This window comes from Somniosus microcephalus, chromosome 2 (assembly GCF_052327205.1).
Source record: "Somniosus microcephalus isolate GS21.2 chromosome 2, FLI_Smic_1.0, whole genome shotgun sequence".
NCBI classification, from domain to species: Eukaryota; Metazoa; Chordata; class Chondrichthyes; order Squaliformes; family Somniosidae; genus Somniosus; species Somniosus microcephalus.
The window spans coordinates 360,100,289-360,118,514 of NC_140988.1; the positions used below are offsets into that span (position 1 = coordinate 360,100,289).

An 18,226-nucleotide genomic window follows, 5' to 3' on the forward strand; every position below is an offset into this window, starting at 1 on the left:
CCATCTAGTGTACTACTCTAGAATGACATGTTATTGATCATTACATCCCCATTTCTTTGAGGTTAAACAAAATCAATATCAATCAATATCAATCAACTTTCAAGAAACACGATAAAGATGATATCAGTAACACTTTTGCTAGTGCTCTATAAACATAAACATTTTCACAACAGTCAATACATTTGCAATATAGTTTTTCTTTGCACTCAAAGATTAAGTCTATCAGGCTTTTTTACTTCACGTGTGGATCTTCTCAACACAGGTAAGTCTGATGTGTTTTCATGAGATTGTTCTGGTGGTGAATGACAACATTCAGTTGCGGCATTGTCATCAATCTGCTCTTGGATAGTTTCTTGTGTTTTCAGGAGGGAACGGCGGTTCCTCCTGAGAATCTGTCCTTCCTCGGTTCTAACAGTGTATGACCTTGGTGTTGTTGCCCTTTCTTTGTTTTTACTTTTGAAAAGCATTGTTTGGCAAAGTGATTCTTTCCATGACATTTTGTGCACATTTTTCCAAACGCTGGGCATTGTTTTAACTGGTGTTTGTAACCACAGCGTTTACAATTAAAAATTTCATCCTCTGATTGCTTTTCATTTCTGTTCTGCCCACGTTTCTTCCCCTTGTAGGACACAGCACCGACAGCAGCACTTACTACAATCATATCATTATTGATTTCACTGAACGTCTTTGCATGCTTTTGAGCTAACTCGCTGGCTTGGCATATTTTCACAGCATTTTCCAATGTTAGTTCGGTTTCTCTCAACAGACGTTCCCTGACCTTTTTATCATGAATACCAAACACAATTTGGTCACGAATCATGGAAGCTTTCAGCTCAGAGAAATTACATGTCTGTGCTTTCAGTTTCAGATCGGTCACAAAGCTATCAAAAGTCTCACTTTGCTGTTGTGTCCTTGAACAGAACATGTACCTCTCATAGGTTGCGTTCTTTTTGGGAGAACAATGTGTGTCAAATTTCTTTAGCACATCGTCTAATTTTTCTCTGTTCTCCTCTGGAGTAAATACAAACGTATTAAATACCTCTATCACCTGTGGGCCTGCAACCGTAAGCAGCAACGCTATCTTCCTTGTGTCTGGCTTCGTACTGTACCCGATGGCAGCAATGTAGAGTTTGAATTGTTGTTTGAAAGCCCGCCAATTGTAGTCGACATTTCCCGTGAGGTTCAAACCCTTCGGTGGCTTCAAAGTCTCCATGTCGCGTTTCAAAATGTTTAGCAGATTTTCACAACTCCTGGTACCATGTTATGTTCATTAATAACTAGACATTCTTATTATGAACAGCTAGCTTCTAGCTAGTCATTTATTCAGTACACGTTTTCTAGGTACAGCATCTGTAGAGATTCAGCATGTGTACTTCTGTGTGCAGGCAGTCATCTTGACTACTGCCTTGTGGGTAGCCTAGTGCATCGTGGGTAGTGTAGTCTTAAACACATACAACTAAATATACAGCTCTATACAGCTCTACGGCTCCATCTAGTGTACTACTCTAGAATGACATGTTATTGATCATTACACTGGGATGGCAGGAATGACGTATGAAGAGAGATTGGGTCAATTAGGCTTATATTCGCTAGAGTTTAGAAGAATGAGAGGGGCTCTCACTGAAACTTATAAAATTTTAACAGGACTAGACAGACTAGATGCAGGAAGGATGTTCCCAGTGGCGGGGGAGTCCAGAACCAGGGGTCACAGACTAAGGATAAGGGGTAAACCATTTAGGACAGAGATGAGGAGGAATTTCTTCACCCAGAGAGTGGTGAACCTGTGGAATTCTCTACCACAGAAGGCAGTTGAGGCCAACTTATTAAATATATTCAAGAAGGAGTTAGATATATTTCTTGAGGCTAAAGGGATCAAGGGATATGGGGAGAAAGCAGGGACAGGGTACTGAATTTGGATGATCAGCCATGATCGCATTAAATGGCGGAACAGGCTCGAGGGGCCGAATGGCCTACTCCTGCTCCTATCTTCTATGTGTATGTTTCTATGTAAAGCACTTTTACAACAACGTCGCACTTTTGTGGTATTGTCACTGTTGTAATGTAGGGGACGTTGAAGGATAAACATTGGCGAGGGCTCCAGAGAGAATGCCGCTGCTCTTCTACGAAATAGTGTCCTGGGAACTTTTACGTCCACTTAAGAGGGAAGACGGGGTCTCGGTTTAATACAGCATCCCAAAAATGGCACCTCTGACAGTGCAGCACTCCCTCAGTACTGCACTGGAGTGTCAGCCTAGATTAATGTGCTCAATTCTCTGGAGTGGGTCTTGGATGCTGCCCAATAGCCAATGAGCTCTCCTACTCAGGGAAGATATCAGCATAATTTATGCTTACTTTACTAGTTTCAGCTATTTTCGATATAAATATGAATTTTATTTTAAATAAATGTTGAATACTGTTGTAATAATTAATGGAATAAACGAAACTGGAGAGTGAGGCCTCCCACTAGTAACCCTCACCCTATGTTTGAAGTATTTGTGTTCACTAAGGGTTTATATATCTTCCCATTTCTCTTACATATAATGTGGTGGGAAGCTCACTGTGGAGGTCACATGCTGAGTGTGCATCACTCATTGTCTATTACCTTGGGGAAGGTCTGAGATAAGAGCCAATCACTGCCCTTGCAGGGTGTTACCTGATGTAGGTGAGGATGTCACCAGAGATGTGATTCAGGCAGTAACAGTGAGTTGGAGAAGCAGTGCCAGCACTGTGGATGCAGTTATTGACTGGAATGGGAATGGCTTCTGGCTGGCTTGATAAGCTCAATGTGTGAGATGAGACAAGAAATCTCACAACCCAATTCAGACTACTCTCCCACCACATGAATTCTATTTTTAGGGCACCTGTTCCACAAACTCCTCCAAGGAACTCAAGGCTCATTGAAGAGCAACCAACCATAATCCCCATCTCTGGATACTGTGGTCATGACCTGTACTACCAACCGTGCTGAGATCAGGTAGCCTGGTCTGGGTGCATTTACTCTTCTTCTTCTTCTTAGGCAGTCCCTCGGAACCGAGGATGACTTGCTTCCACATTAAAAATGAGTTCTCAGGTGACTGATGAATCCGATGCGGGACCTACAGTCTCTGTCACAGGTGGGGCAGACAGTGGGTGGGGTGCTTGGGTTGACGTGCGCTCCTTGCGCTGCCTGTGCTTGGCTTCCGCTTGCTCCCGGCGAAGAGTCTCGAGGTGTTCGGCGCCTTCCCGGATGCTTCTCCTCCCCTTTGTGGAGTCACCAGGGATGTGATTCAAGCAGTAACAGAGAGCAGGAGAAGCAGTCCCAGCACTGTGGATGCAGTTACTGACTGGAATGTGAATGGCTTCTGGCTGGCTTGGTAAGCTCCATGTGTAAGATGAGACAAGAAATCTTCCAACCCAATTCAGACTACTCTCCCACCACATGAATTCTATTTTTAAGGACACCCAGGAGCTGTTCCACAAACTCCTCCAAGGAACTCAAGGCTCACTGAAGAGCAACCAACCGTATTCCCCTCCTAGGCGTGCTATCCTCATGCTATGCTATTGCCAACTTGGCTGAGATCAGGTAGCCTGAGCTGGGGACTTTTACTAAACTATCAAGGGAATACCACATATTAGCTTCACGACATTGTCTGTAGTGTGAAAAACAGGACAAGGGAGACCCGGCAATGGAGTTTTCAAATCTTTGTCACTCCTTCAAGATAGTAATGTCTCTTCCATCTTACTATGTTGAGAAAACGGGTATAAAGTGATAGAGTCATAACGGCACAGAAGGAGGCCATTCAGCCCATCGATTCTGTGGCGGCTCTCTGTAGAGCAATCCAGTCAGTCCCATCCCCCCGCTCTATCCCCATAGCCCTGCAAGTTTATTTCCCTCAAGTGCCTATCCAGTCTCCCCTTGAAAACATTGAGTGTCTCCGCTTCCACCATTTCCGTCGGCAGCGAGTTCCAGGTCATCGCCACTCGTTGTGTAAAATGGTTTTTTCTCACATCACCCCTGTATCTCTTGCCCAAAACCTTAAATCTGTGTCCCCTAGTCCTTGTACCATCAACTAGTGGGAACAGCCTTTCCCCGTCTAGCCTATCCGAACCCGTCATAATCTTGTACACCTCCATCAAGTCACCCCTCAACCTCCTTTGCTCTAATGAAAACAAATCCAGCTTCTCCAGCCTGTCCTTGTAGCTAAGATCCCCCATCCCTGGAACCATTCTGGTAAATCTCCTCTGCACCCTCTCAAGGGCCTTCACATCTTTCCTAAAGTGTGGTGACCAGAACTAGACGCAATACTCCAGTTGTGGCCTAACCAGCGCATTATAAAGGGTCCAGCATAACTTCTCTACTTGTGTACTCAATACCTCTATTTATGAAGCCCAAGATCCCATATGCTTTGTTAACCACTCTCTCAATATGTCCCGCCACCTTCAGGGACCTATGCACATTAACTCCCAGGTCCCCCTGTTCCTACACACTCTTTAAAACTGTGCTATTAGGTGTATATTGCCTCTCCCTGTTCCTTCTGCCAAAATGCATCACCTCACACTTCTCTGTCTTGAATTCCATCTGCCACTTGATATATTTCGTGCCCGTTTTTCGGGCATAAAACAGCGCACATACCAATTTAGTAGTAGGACGGACTGCACCCAATCTGCGTAGGCTCTGGTTGCTCTGCTAAATACGTTGGGCCCATTTGTTTAGGCGTTTCGGACCATTCCATGGGACGTAATTAAAAACACAAATCTACTAATGTTGTAATAATTAAAAAATAGAAGACTTGTATTTATATAGCACCTTTCAAAACCTCAGGACATCCCACTGGGATGGCAGGAATGACGTATGAAGCGAGATTGGGTCGATTAGGCTTATATTCGCTAGAGTTTAGAAGAATGAGAGGGGCTCTCATTGAAACTTATAAAATTCTAACAGGACTAGACAGACTAGATGCAGGAAGGATGTTCCCAGTGGCGGGGGAGTCCAGAACCAGGGGTCACAGTCTAAGGATAAGGGGTAAGCCATTTAGGACTGAGATGAGGAGGAATTTCTTCACCCAGAGAGTGGTGAACCTGTGGAATTCTCTACCACAGAAGGCAGTTGAGGCCAATTCATTAAATATATTCAAGAAGGAATTAGATATATTTCTTGAGGCTAAAGGGATCAAGGGATATGGGGAGAAAGCAGGGACAGGGTACTGAATTTGGATGATCAGCCATGATCTCATTAAATGGCGGAACAGGCTCGAGGGGCCGAATGGCCTACTCCTGCTCCTATCTTCTATGTGTATGTTTCTATGTAAAGCACTTTTACAACAACGTCACACTTTTGTGGTATTGTCACTGTTGTAATGTAGGGGACGTTGAAGGATAAACATTGGCGAGGGCTCCAGAGAGAATGCCGCTGCTCTTCTACGAAATAGTGTCCTGGGAACTTTTACGTCCACTTAAGAGGGAAGACGGGGTCTCGGTTTAATACAGCATCCCAAAAATGGCACCTCTGACAGTGCAGCACTCCCTCAGTACTGCACTGGAGTGTCAGCCTAGATTAATGTGCTCAATTCTCTGGAGTGGGTCTTGGATGCTGCCCAATAGCCAATGAGCTCTCCTACTCAGGGAAGATATCAGCATAATTTATGCTTACTTTACTAGTTTCAGCTATTTTCGATATAAATATGAATTTTATTTTAAATAAATGTTGAATACTGTTGTAATAATTAATGGAATAAACGAAACTGGAGAGTGAGGCCTCCCACTAGTAACCCTCACCCTATGTTTGAAGTATTTGTGTTCACTAAGGGTTTATATATCTTCCCATTTCTCTTACATATAATGTGGTGGGAAGCTCACTGTGGAGGTCACATGCTGAGTGTGCATCACTCATTGTCTATTACCTTGGGGAAGGTCTGAGATAAGAGCCAATCACTGCCCTTGCAGGGTGTTACCTGATGTAGGTGAGGATGTCACCAGAGATGTGATTCAGGCAGTAACAGTGAGTTGGAGAAGCAGTGCCAGCACTGTGGATGCAGTTATTGACTGGAATGGGAATGGCTTCTGGCTGGCTTGATAAGCTCAATGTGTGAGATGAGACAAGAAATCTCACAACCCAATTCAGACTACTCTCCCACCACATGAATTCTATTTTTAGGGCACCTGTTCCACAAACTCCTCCAAGGAACTCAAGGCTCATTGAAGAGCAACCAACCATAATCCCCATCTCTGGATACTGTGGTCATGACCTGTACTACCAACCGTGCTGAGATCAGGTAGCCTGGTCTGGGTGCATTTACTCTTCTTCTTCTTCTTAGGCAGTCCCTCGGAACCGAGGATGACTTGCTTCCACATTAAAAATGAGTTCTCAGGTGACTGATGAATCCGATGCGGGACCTACAGTCTCTGTCACAGGTGGGGCAGACAGTGGGTGGGGTGCTTGGGTTGACGTGCGCTCCTTGCGCTGCCTGTGCTTGGCTTCCGCTTGCTCCCGGCGAAGAGTCTCGAGGTGTTCGGCGCCTTCCCGGATGCTTCTCCTCCCCTTTGTGGAGTCACCAGGGATGTGATTCAAGCAGTAACAGAGAGCAGGAGAAGCAGTCCCAGCACTGTGGATGCAGTTACTGACTGGAATGTGAATGGCTTCTGGCTGGCTTGGTAAGCTCCATGTGTAAGATGAGACAAGAAATCTTCCAACCCAATTCAGACTACTCTCCCACCACATGAATTCTATTTTTAAGGACACCCAGGAGCTGTTCCACAAACTCCTCCAAGGAACTCAAGGCTCACTGAAGAGCAACCAACCGTATTCCCCTCCTAGGCGTGCTATCCTCATGCTATGCTATTGCCAACTTGGCTGAGATCAGGTAGCCTGAGCTGGGGACTTTTACTAAACTATCAAGGGAATACCACATATTAGCTTCACGACATTGTCTGTAGTGTGAAAAACAGGACAAGGGAGACCCGGCAATGGAGTTTTCAAATCTTTGTCACTCCTTCAAGATAGTAATGTCTCTTCCATCTTACTATGTTGAGAAAACGGGTATAAAGTGATAGAGTCATAACGGCACAGAAGGAGGCCATTCAGCCCATCGATTCTGTGGCGGCTCTCTGTAGAGCAATCCAGTCAGTCCCATCCCCCCGCTCTATCCCCATAGCCCTGCAAGTTTATTTCCCTCAAGTGCCTATCCAGTCTCCCCTTGAAAACATTGAGTGTCTCCGCTTCCACCATTTCCGTCGGCAGCGAGTTCCAGGTCATCGCCACTCGTTGTGTAAAATGGTTTTTTCTCACATCACCCCTGTATCTCTTGCCCAAAACCTTAAATCTGTGTCCCCTAGTCCTTGTACCATCAACTAGTGGGAACAGCCTTTCCCCGTCTAGCCTATCCGAACCCGTCATAATCTTGTACACCTCCATCAAGTCACCCCTCAACCTCCTTTGCTCTAATGAAAACAAATCCAGCTTCTCCAGCCTGTCCTTGTAGCTAAGATCCCCCATCCCTGGAACCATTCTGGTAAATCTCCTCTGCACCCTCTCAAGGGCCTTCACATCTTTCCTAAAGTGTGGTGACCAGAACTAGACGCAATACTCCAGTTGTGGCCTAACCAGCGCATTATAAAGGGTCCAGCATAACTTCTCTACTTGTGTACTCAATACCTCTATTTATGAAGCCCAAGATCCCATATGCTTTGTTAACCACTCTCTCAATATGTCCCGCCACCTTCAGGGACCTATGCACATTAACTCCCAGGTCCCCCTGTTCCTACACACTCTTTAAAACTGTGCTATTAGGTGTATATTGCCTCTCCCTGTTCCTTCTGCCAAAATGCATCACCTCACACTTCTCTGTCTTGAATTCCATCTGCCACTTGATATATTTCGTGCCCGTTTTTCGGGCATAAAACAGCGCACATACCAATTTAGTAGTAGGACGGACTGCACCCAATCTGCGTAGGCTCTGGTTGCTCTGCTAAATACGTTGGGCCCATTTGTTTAGGCGTTTCGGACCATTCCATGGGACGTAATTAAAAACACAAATCTACTAATGTTGTAATAATTAAAAAATAGAAGACTTGTATTTATATAGCACCTTTCAAAACCTCAGGACATCCCACTGGGATGGCAGGAATGACGTATGAAGCGAGATTGGGTCGATTAGGCTTATATTCGCTAGAGTTTAGAAGAATGAGAGGGGCTCTCATTGAAACTTATAAAATTCTAACAGGACTAGACAGACTAGATGCAGGAAGGATGTTCCCAGTGGCGGGGGAGTCCAGAACCAGGGGTCACAGTCTAAGGATAAGGGGTAAGCCATTTAGGACTGAGATGAGGAGGAATTTCTTCACCCAGAGAGTGGTGAACCTGTGGAATTCTCTACCACAGAAGGCAGTTGAGGCCAATTCATTAAATATATTCAAGAAGGAATTAGATATATTTCTTGAGGCTAAAGGGATCAAGGGATATGGGGAGAAAGCAGGGACAGGGTACTGAATTTGGATGATCAGCCATGATCTCATTAAATGGCGGAACAGGCTCGAGGGGCCGAATGGCCTACTCCTGCTCCTATCTTCTATGTGTATGTTTCTATGTAAAGCACTTTTACAACAACGTCACACTTTTGTGGTATTGTCACTGTTGTAATGTAGGGGACGTTGAAGGATAAACATTGGCGAGGGCTCCAGAGAGAATGCCGCTGCTCTTCTACGAAATAGTGTCCTGGGAACTTTTACGTCCACTTAAGAGGGAAGACGGGGTCTTGGTTTAATACATCATCCCAAAAATGGCACCTCCGACAGTGCAGCACTCCCTCAGTACTGCACTGGAGTGTCAGGCTAGATTAATGTGCTCAATTCTCTGGAGTGGGACTGGGATGCTGCCCAATAGCCAATGAGCTCTCCTACTCAGGTAAGATATCAGCATAATTTATGCTTACTTTACTAGTTTCAGCTATTTTCTATATAAATATCAATTTTATTTTAAATAAATGTTGAATACTGTTGTAATAATTAATAGAATAAACTAAACTGGAGAGTGAGGCCTCCCACTAGTAACCCTCACCCTATGTTTGAAGTATTTGTGTTCGCTAAGGGTTTATATATCTTTCCATTTCTCTTACATACAATGTGGTGGGAAGCTCACTGTGGAGGTCACATGCTGAGTGTGCATCACTCATTGTCTATTACCTTGGGGAAGGTCTGAGATAAGAGCCAATTACTGCCCTTGCAGGGTGTTACCTGATGCAGGTGAGGAAGTCACCAGAGATGTGATTCAGGCAGTAACAGTGAGCAGCAGAAGAAGCAGTGCCAGCACTGTGGATGTAGTTACTGACTGGAATGGGAATGGCTTCTGGCTGGCTTGGTAAGCTCAATGTGTGAGATGAGACAAGAAATCTCACAACCCAATTCAGACTACTCTCCCACCACATGAATTCTATTTTTAAAGCACCTGTTCCACAAACTCCTCCAAGGAACTCAAGGCTCATTGAAGAGCAACCAACCATAATCCCCATCTCTGGATACTGTGGTCATGACCTGTACTACCAACCGTGCTGAGATCAGGTAGCCTGGTCTGGGTGCATTTACTCTTCTTCTTCTTAGGCAGTCCCTCGGAACCGAGGATGACTTGCTTCCACATTAAAAATGAGTTCTCAGGTGACTGATGAATCCAATGCGGGACCTACAGTCTCTGTCACAGGTGGGGCAGACGGCGGGTGGGTGGGGTGCTTGGGTTGACGTGCGCTCCTTGCGCTGCCTGTGCTTGGCTTCCGCTTGCTCCCGGCGAAGAGTCTCGAGGTGTTCGGCGCCTTCCCGGATGCTTCTCCTCCACTTTGTGGAGTCACCAGGGATGTGATTCAAGCAGTAACAGAGAGCAGGAGAAGCAGTCCCAGCACTGTGGATGCAGTTACTGACTGGAATGTGAATGGCTTCTGGCTGGCTTGGTAAGCTCCATGTGTGAGATGAGACAAGAAATCTTACAACCCAATTCAGACTACTCTCCCACCACATGAATTCTATTTTTAAGGACACCCAGGAGCTGTTCCACAAACTCCTCCAAGGAACTCAAGGCTCACTGAAGAGCAACCAACCGTATTCCCCTCCTAGGTGTGCTATCCACATGCTATGCTATTGCCAACTTGGCTGAGATCAGGTAGCCTGACCTGGGGACTTTTACTAAACTATCAAGGGAATACCACATATTAGCTTCACGACATTGTCTGTCGTGTGAAAAACAGGACAAGGGAGACCCGGCAATGGAGTTTTCAAATCTTTGTCGCTCCTTCAAGATAGTAATGTCTCTTCCATCTTACTATGTTGAGAAAACGGGTATAAAGTGATAGAGTCATAACGGCACAGAAGGAGGCCATTCAGCCCATCGATTCTGTGGCGGCTCTCTGTAGAGCAATCCAGTCAGTCCCATTCCCCCGCTCTATCCCCATAGCCCTGCAAGTTTATTTCCCTCAAGTGCCTATCCAGTCTCCCCTTGAAAACATTGAGCGTCTCCGCTTCCACGACTTCCGTCGGCAGCGAGTTCCAGGTCATCGCCACTCGTTGTGTAAAATGGTTTTATCTCACATCACCCCTGTATCTCTTGCCCAAAACCTTAAATCTGTGTCCCCTAGTCCTTGTACCATCAACCAGTGGGAACAGCCTTTCCCCGTCTAGCCTATCCGAACCCGTCATAATCTTGTACACCTCCATCAAATCACCCCTCAACATCCTTTGCTCTAATGAAAACAAATCCAGCTTCTCCAACCTGTCCTTGTAGCTAAGATCCCCCATCCCCGGAACCATTCTGGTAAGTCTCCTCTGCACCCTCTCAAGGGCCTTCACATCCTTCCTAAAGTGTGGTGACCAGAACTGGACGCAATACTCCAGTTGTGGCCTAATCAGCACTTTATAAAGGTTCAGCATAACTTCTCTACTTTTGTACTCAATACCTCTATTTATGAAGCCCAAGATCCCATATGTTTGTTAACCACTCTCTCAATATGTCCCACCACCTTCAGGGACCTATGCACATTAACTCCCAGGTCCCCGTGTCCCTGCACACTCTTTAAAACTGTGCTATTAGGTGTATATTGCCTCTCCCTGTTCCTTCTGCTAAAATGCATCACCTCACACTTCTCTGTCTTGAATTCCATCTGCCACTTGATATATTTTGTGCCCGTTTTTCGGGCATAAAACAGCGCACATACCAATTTAGTAGTAGGACGGACTGCACCCAATCTGCGTAGGCTCTGGTTGCGCTGCTAAATACGTTGGGCCCATTTGTTTAGGCATTTCGGACTGTTCCATGGGACGTAATTAAAAACACAAATCTACTAATGTTGTAATAATTAAAAAAGAGAATACTTGTATTTATATAGCACCTTTCAAAACCTCAGGACATCCCACTGGGATGGCAGGAATGACGTATGAAGAGAGATTGGGTCGATTAGGCTTATATTCGCTAGAGTTTAGAAGAATGAGAGGGGCTCTCATTGAAACTTATAAAATTCTAACAGGACTAGGCAGACTAGATGCAGGAAGGATGTTCCCAGTGGCGGGGGAGTCCAGAACCGGGGTCACAGTCTAAGGATAAGGGGTAAGCCATTTAGGACTGAGATGAGGAGGAATTTCTTCATCCAGAGAGTGGTGAACCTGTGGAATTCTCTACCACAGAAGGCAGTTGAGGCCAATTCATTAAATATATTCAAGAAGGAGTTAGATATATTTCTTGAGGCTAAAGGGATCAAGGGATATGGGGAGAAAGCAGGGACAGGGTACTGAATTTGGATGATCAGCCATGATCTCATTAAATGGCGGAACAGGCTCGAGGGGCCAAATGGCCTACTCCTGCTCTTATCTTCTATGTGTATGATTCTATGTAAAGCACTTTTACAACAACGTCACACTTTTGTGGTATTGTCACTGTTGTAATGTAGGGGACGTTGAAGGATAAACATTGGCGAGGGCTCCAGAGAGAATGCCGCTGCTCTTCACAGAAATCACAGAAATCACAGAAACCCCACAGTGCAGATAGAGGCCATTTCGGCCCATCGAGCCTGCACCGACACATATCCCACCCGATCCCCGTAACCCCTACGCCAACACATATCCCACCCTATCCCCGTAACCCCACGTATTTAATCCCCCTAACACTAAGGGTCAATTTATCATAGCCAATCAACCTAACCCGCACATCTGCGAAATAGTGTCCTGGGAACTTTTACGTCCACTTAAGAGGGAAGACGGGGTCTTGGTTTAATACATCATCCCAAAAATGGCACCTCCGACAGTGCAGCACTCCCTCAGTACTGCACTGGAGTGTCAGCCTAGATTAATGTGCTCAATTCTCTGGAGTGGGACTTGGATGCTGCCCAATAGCCAATGAGCTCTCCTACTCAGGGAAGATATCAGCATAAATTATGCTTACTTTACTAGTTTCAGCTATTTTCTATATAAATATGAATTTTATTTTAAATAAATGTTGAATACTGTTGTAATAATTAATGGAATTAACTAAACTGGAGAGTGAGGCCGCCCACTAGTAACCCTCACCCTATGTTTGAAGTATTTGTGTTCACTAAGGGTTTATATATCTTCCCATTTCTCTTACATATAATGTGGTGGGAAGGTCACTGTGGAGGTCACATGCTGAGTGTGCATCACTCATTGTCTATTACCTTGGGGAAGGTCTGAGATAAGAGCCAATCACTGCCCTTGCAGGGTGTTACCTGATGCAGGTGAGGAAGTCACCAGGAATGTGATTCAAGCAGTAATATAGAGCAGGAGAAGCAGTGCCAGCACTGTGGATGCAGTTATTGACTGGAATGGGAATGGCTTCTGGCTAGCTTGGTAAGCTCAATGTGTGAGATGAGACAAGAAATCTTACAACCCAATTCAGACTACTCTCCCACCACATGAATTCTATTTTTATGGACACCCAGGAGCTGTTGCACAAACTCCTCCAAGGAACTCAAGGCTCACTGAAGAGCAACCAACCGTATTCCCCTCCTAGGCGTGCTATCCTCATGCTATGCTATTGCCAACCTGGCTGAGATCGACCTGGGGACTTTTACTAATCTATCAAGGGAATACCACATATTAGCTTCACGACATTGTCTGTAGTGTGAAAAACAGGACAAGGGAGACCCGGCAATGGAGTTTTCAAAGTCTTTGTCACTCCTTCAAGATAGTAATGTCTCTTCCATCTTACTATGTTGAGAAAACGGGTATAAAGTGATAGAGTCATAACGGCACAGAAGGAGGCCATTCGGCCCATCGATTCTGTGGCGGCTCTCTGTAGAGCAATCCAGTCAGTCCCATTCCCCCGCTCTATCCCCATAGCCCTGCAAGTTTATTTCCCTCAAGTGCCTATCCAGTCTCCCCTTGAAAACATTGAGTGTCTCCGCTTCCACCATTTCCGTCGGCAGCGAGTTCCAGGTCATTGCCACTCGTTGTGTAAAATGGTTTTTTCTCACATCACCCCTGTATCTCTTGCCCAAAACCTTAAATCTGTGTCACCTAGTCCTTGTACCATCAACTAGTGGAAACAGCCTTTCCCCGTCTAGCCTATCCAAACCCGTCATAATCTTGTACACCACTATCAAATCACCCCTCAACCTCCTTTGCTCTAATGAAAACAAATCCAGCTTCTCCAGCCTGTCCTTGCAGCTAAGATCCCCCATCCCTGGATCCATTCTGGTAAATCTCCTCTGCACCCTCTCAAGGGCCTTCACATCCTTCCTAAAGTGTGGTGTCCAGAACTAGACGCAATACTCCAGTTGTGGCCTAACCAGCGCATTATAAAGGGTCAGCATAACTTCTCTACTTTTGTACTCAATACCTCTATTTATGAAGCCCAAGATCCCATATGCTTTGTTAACCACTCTCTCAATATGTCCCGCCACCTTCCGGGACCTATGCAAATTAACTCCCAGGTCCCCGTGTCCCTGCACACTCTTTAAAACTGTGCTATTAGGTGTATATTGCCTCTCCCTGTTCCTTCTGCCAAAATGCATCACCTCACACTTCCCTGTCTTGAATTCCATCTGCCACTTGATATATTTCGTGCCCGTTTTTCGGGCATAAAACAGCGCACATACCAATTTAGTAGTAGGACGGACTGCACCCAATCGGCGTAGGCTCTGGTTGCTCTGCTAAATACGTTGGGCCCATTTGTTTAGGCGTTTCGGACCGTTCCATGGGACGTAATTAAAAACACAAATCTACTAATGTTGTAATAATTAAAAAATAGAAGACTTGTATTGATATAGCACCTTTCAAAACCTCAGGACATCCCACTGGGATGGCAGGAATGACGTATGAAGAGAGATTGGGTCGATTAGGCTTATATTCGCTAGAGTTTAGAAGAATGAGAGGGGCTCTCATTGAAACTTATAAAATTCTAACAGGACTAGACAGACTAGATGCAGGAAGGATGTTCCCAGTGGCGGGGGAGTCCAGAACCAGGGGTCACAGTCTAAGGATAAGGGGTAAGCCATTTAGGACTGAGATGAGGAGGAATTTCTTCACCCAGAGAGTGGTGAACCTGTGGAATTCTCTACCACAGAAGGCAGTTGAGGACAACTTATATTAAATATATTCAAGAAGGAGTTAGATATATTTCTTGAGGCTAAAGGGATCAAGGGATATGGGGAGAAAGCAGGGACAGGGTACTGAATTTGGATGATCAGCCATGATCTCATTAAATGGCGGAACAGGCTCGAGGGGCCGAATGGCCTACTCCTGCTCCTATCTTCTATGTGTATGTTTCTATGTAAAGCACTTTTACAACAACGTCACACTTTTGTGGTATTGTCACTGTTGTAATGTAGGGGACGTTGAAGGATAAACATTGGCGAGGGCTCCAGAGAGAATGCCGCTGCTCTTCTACGAAATAGTGTCCTGGGAACTTTTACGTCCACTTAAGAGGGAAGACGGGGTCTTGGTTTAATACATCATCCCAAAAATGGCACCTCTGACAGTGCAGCACTCCCTCAGTACTGCACTGGAGTGTCAGCCTAGATTAATGTGCTCAATTCTCTGGAGTGGGACTTGGATGCTGCCCAATAGCCAATGAGCTCTCCTACTCAGGGAAGATATCAGCATAAATTATGCTTACTTTGCTAGTTTCAGCTATTTTCTATATAAATATGAATTTTATTTTAAATAAATGTTGAATACTGTTGTAATAATTAATGGAATAAACTAAACTGGAGAGTGAGGCCTCCCACTAGTAACCCTCACCCTATGTTTGAAGTATTTGTGTTCACTCAGGGTTTATATATCTTTTCATTTATTTCACATACAATGTGGTGGGAAGCTCACTGTGGAGGTCACATGCTGAGTGTGCATCACTCGTTGTCTATTACCTTGGGGAAGGTCTGAGATAAGAGCCAATTACTGCCCTTGCAGGGTGTTATCTGACGTAGGTGAGGAAGTCACCAGAGATGTGATTCAGGCAGTAACAGAGAGCAGGAGAAGCAGTGCCAGCACTGTGGATGCAGCTACTGACTGGAATGGGAATGGCTTCTGGCTGGCTTGATAAGCTCAATGTGTGAGATGAGACAAGAAATCTTCCAACCCAATTCAGACTACTCTCCCACCACATGAATTCTATTTTTAAAGCACCCAGTAAGGGCATCTGTTCCACAAACTCCTCCAAGGAACTCAAGGCTTATTGAAGAGCAACCAACCATAATCCCCTCCTCTGGATACTGTGGTCATGACCTGTACTACCAACCGTGCTGAGATCAGGTAGCCTGGTCTGGGTGCATTTACTCTTCTTCTTAGGCAGTCCCTCGGAACCGAGGATGACTTGCTTCCACATTAAAAATGAGTTCTCAGGTGACTGATGAATCCGATGCGGGACCTACAGTCTGTGTCACAGGTGGGGCAGACGGCGGGTGGGTGGGGTGCTTGGGTTGACGTGCGCTCCTTGCGCTGCCTGCGCTTGGCTTCCACTTGCTCCCGGCGAAGAGTCTCGAGGTGTTCGGCGCCTTCCCGGATGCTTCTCCTTCACTTTGTGCGGTCTTGGGCCAGGGATTCCCAGGTGTCGGTGGGGATGTTACAGTTTTTCAAGGAGGCATTGAGGGTGTCCTTGAAGCGTTTCCTCTGCCCACCTGGGGCTCATCTTGCCGTGCCAGAACTCCGAGTAGAGCGCTTGTTTTGGGAGTCTCGTATCGGGCATGCGGACAATGTGACCCGTCCATCGGAGCTGATTGAGCGTGGTCAGAGCTTCGATGCTGGGGATGTTGGCCTGAGCAAGAACACTGACGTTGGTGCGCCTATCCTACCAATGGACTTGCAGGATCTTGCGGAGGCAGCGTTGGTGGTACCTCTCCAGTGCTTTGAGGTGCCTGCTGTACATGGTCCATGTCTCTGAGGCATACAGCAGGGCGGGTATCACTGCTGCCCTGTAGACCATGAGCTTTTACTAAGTGCATTTACTAAGCTATCAAGGAGACACCACATATTAGCTTCATACACTCAGGAGCATTTCCACAAACTCTTCCAAGAAACTCAAGGGTCACTGGAGAGCTAACTGCCCATTTTTCCCTCCTATGGTTAGGACCTGCACTACCATCCTGGCTGAGATCAGGTAGCCTAGCCTGGGTGCATTTGCTGAACTATCAAAGAGCTTAATCTTAGTTGGGAAGACCCAAGGTTTCTGCTGCGAGAAACATAATGTTGGCTGTAATGTGAAATACAGTACATGGGAGAGACACTTGTCCTGGTAGCTCCTTGAAAATAGCAATGTCCCATCCAGCCTGTTATGCTGAGACATAGGAGCAGAAACTGATACGAGATACGCCAGTTTTTTGGCCACCATAACAAAGGCTAGTTATTCAACCTTTTGTAACTAGGCTCAGTGGGTAGCACTCTCGCCTCTGTGTCAGAAGTTTGTGGGTTCAAGTCCCACTCGAGAGACTTGAGCACAAAAATCTAGGCTGACACTCCCAGCGCAGTGCCGAGGGAGCGTTGCACTGTCGGAGGTGCCGTCTTTTGGATGAGACGTGAAACCGAGGCCTCGTCTGCCCCTCTCAGGTTCAAGTAAAAGGTCCCACGGCACTATTTCGAAGAAGAGCTGGTGAGTTCTTGGTGATGTTGGTTGAGGGATAAATATTAGCCTGGACACCGGGGAGAACTCACCGGGGAGAACACAGATTATCTGGTCATTATCTCATTGGTTGTGTGAGCTTGCTGTGCACAAATTGGCTTCCTACATTGCAACACTGCAAAAGTACTTCATTGGCTGTAAAGCGCTTTGGTTCGTCTTGAAGTTGTGAAAGGCGCTCTATAAATGCAAGTCTTTTTTAGGATCATTTTCTTTGCCAAATGCCTCCCCTCATGCATTGTGTGCATTGACTCCTTGCTGGTGTACAGTTCCACAAGTGCCATGCTCCTTCCGCTACCTTGGTTTGTATGAGAATCCAGACAGCGAGTGGTCATCACGCCGAGACCAGTCCTCGACCTCACTTGACCTCCACTCACTTCGGGTATGGGAATTCTGGCTGTTTTTTTTTATCACATCCATAGATCCAGGGCACAGAAATCAACGGTAGCAAGTCAGTAGTGACTGAGACCAGATAACTCAGGACGGACCAGGCCTCAAATCCCAATAAATATTATCATTGGAAAACTTCAATTTCTCTTGATCCTTTTTTCTGCTCTCTGTAATTACAGGGTAGGACTCCACGAGATGTCTGCCTTTAATTCAGTTCCTTTCGGCAGCTCTGGCTTTGTCGCTGCGCCACTTACAATGCTAACACAAAACTGCAAACGTGTTAAAAATGTTTTCTTGTAAGGTAGTTCAACATTGGCTTGACTGTCCGCACTGTACAAAGGCAAACATCAGAGGGAGCTGTCTTCCAGGTTGTGGATTGGGATGGTCTGACTGGCACCAAATAAATCCCTGATAAATCCATTGCGCAACAACTCAGGAGTGGTTGCTCGGCTAAAGTTAATTCGACTGAGCACCTTTGAACTTTGACACGGATTTTGTGGCATTACAGTTCAACCGGCATTCTCTGCCAAATCGTCCACCTAAATGGCTCGAGTTTAATACCTGCCGAAAACCAAGATGTTCGGAGGGCGGTGAGTTGCGATTGACAAAAATGACCAACTTAGCTGAGATTTACCGTCTTTTACCAAATATAGAGCTGTGCTGATGGGGGATGATGAAGGGGAAGGGGGAGGGGGAGGGAAAAAGGGGGAACGTATGAACATAAGAAATAGGAGCAGGAGTCGGCCATTCGGACCCTTGAGC

At 45.8% G+C, this 18,226-nt stretch overlaps 8 non-coding genes across 8 annotated transcripts; all 8 read left to right on the plus strand.

Annotated features, from left to right (window-relative positions):
- The first annotated feature begins 2,542 nt into the window (after positions 1-2,542).
- On the plus strand, positions 2,543-2,839 carry LOC147123714 (Nuclear RNase P). The gene has a single exon (XR_015075198.1).
- Positions 2,840-3,125: 286 nt separating this feature from the next.
- Positions 3,126-3,418, plus strand: LOC147123715 (Nuclear RNase P). The gene has a single exon (XR_015075232.1).
- A 2,401-nt stretch (positions 3,419-5,819) lies between these two features.
- LOC147123716 (Nuclear RNase P) lies at positions 5,820-6,116 on the plus strand. Its single transcript, XR_015075201.1, has one exon.
- Positions 6,117-6,402: 286 nt separating this feature from the next.
- On the plus strand, positions 6,403-6,695 carry LOC147123717 (Nuclear RNase P). The gene has a single exon (XR_015075233.1).
- A 2,401-nt stretch (positions 6,696-9,096) lies between these two features.
- LOC147123718 (Nuclear RNase P) lies at positions 9,097-9,396 on the plus strand. The gene has a single exon (XR_015075191.1).
- Positions 9,397-9,683: 287 nt separating this feature from the next.
- On the plus strand, positions 9,684-9,976 carry LOC147123719 (Nuclear RNase P). Its single transcript, XR_015075229.1, has one exon.
- Positions 9,977-12,578: 2,602 nt separating this feature from the next.
- Positions 12,579-12,875, plus strand: LOC147123720 (Nuclear RNase P). Its single transcript, XR_015075204.1, has one exon.
- A 2,394-nt stretch (positions 12,876-15,269) lies between these two features.
- LOC147123721 (Nuclear RNase P) lies at positions 15,270-15,566 on the plus strand. The gene has a single exon (XR_015075219.1).
- The last annotated feature ends 2,660 nt before the right edge of the window (positions 15,567-18,226 follow it).